Source organism: Nannobrachium achirus, assembly GCF_963921795.1.
Source record: "Nannobrachium achirus genome assembly, chromosome: 2".
NCBI lineage: Eukaryota > Metazoa > Chordata > Actinopteri > Myctophiformes > Myctophidae > Nannobrachium > Nannobrachium achirus.
This window is the reverse complement of record NC_137811.1, coordinates 20,676,216-20,677,387: the sequence shown is the minus strand read 5'-3', so window position 1 is coordinate 20,677,387 and position 1,172 is coordinate 20,676,216.

The window sequence follows — 1,172 nt, the reverse complement described above, 5'->3', positions numbered from 1 at the left end:
AAGGAACTGTCTGGAGCAAGAAAAGTATGTCAAAGTCTCTCTTACAATAAGGTCCAGTGAGTCCATAGAACAGGGTATCACAAAGAGTAATGAGCTAAACAACCAAGGAACATATAGAAGGAATAATACAGATATTTTCTTGGCACAACAAAACAAACAAACAACTTCATTAAGATAAAACTAGTTACAAGGCTAAAAATTAAGAAAATAAGAAAAAACACATCACGCTCTTCTTTTTTTGACAACGTATCAGGCCCGTCGTACAGATTTTTGCGAAGGGGGTCAAGATCAAAGACCCCCTCGGCCTTTCGCCCACGCACCCCCGGCCTGAAAAAATACAGGTTTTTCACGGGAAATTATTCAGTTCTACACGGCGGCAGAACCGTTTAGGCTTAACATAATAGGGTTTATATAAAGCATGATGCCTTAATCTTACCTTGGGAGAAAGTTCTTTCACAGTCACTCAAATCTCTTTCCTACACAAACTAGACTGCTCCCGAGTCCCGTTCAACAGCCCCCCCCCCCCCCCCCCCTCCTTCTGGGAGGGGGGACAACAACACATTGTTACCAGTTGGACACAATATAATTTAAGATATCTAAAGAGGATAGAGTATGTTTTGGAATGTACAGTAACGGAGCGTGAGCAAGTACCACCTAAACCTAACCTTAACTCTAACCCTAACCTGAGTAAAACTAGTCTCGCGTTTGTAACCGGTCTGGAGCGGAAACCCCAAAACGTCACGTTGTAGTACTCAAAGGACTACAATTTGCCGGAAAGATCAAACCGGATTCAGTTTTAACCCAAAATATTCCCCTGCGCTCAAGGACATACTTTTAGGGCCTACCTAATAAACTCCTCGATGCGGAGTAGTTTTGCTTTTGAAAAATTATTTTGGTATAGGCCTATGCATGTTTTAGTCCAACTTTTAGCGACCGACGAGACCACACTAGGCTACTCGAGCATTTTAATAGGGATTGGGGAAACAAACGGAGGGAACCAAATCAAAGCGACGCCGCTTCTTCTAGTGGTTTCCGCGCTTTAGGCGGAAACCAAACGGTCTGTTGTGAACGAGCACCAGGCTCTCTCCCGGGAGAAAGCCTGGTAGGCGAGGTTAGAGTAAAACTAACGCTGGTGAAATGCTAACCTCCGTCCGCTCTTGCTGAGTTTCTAT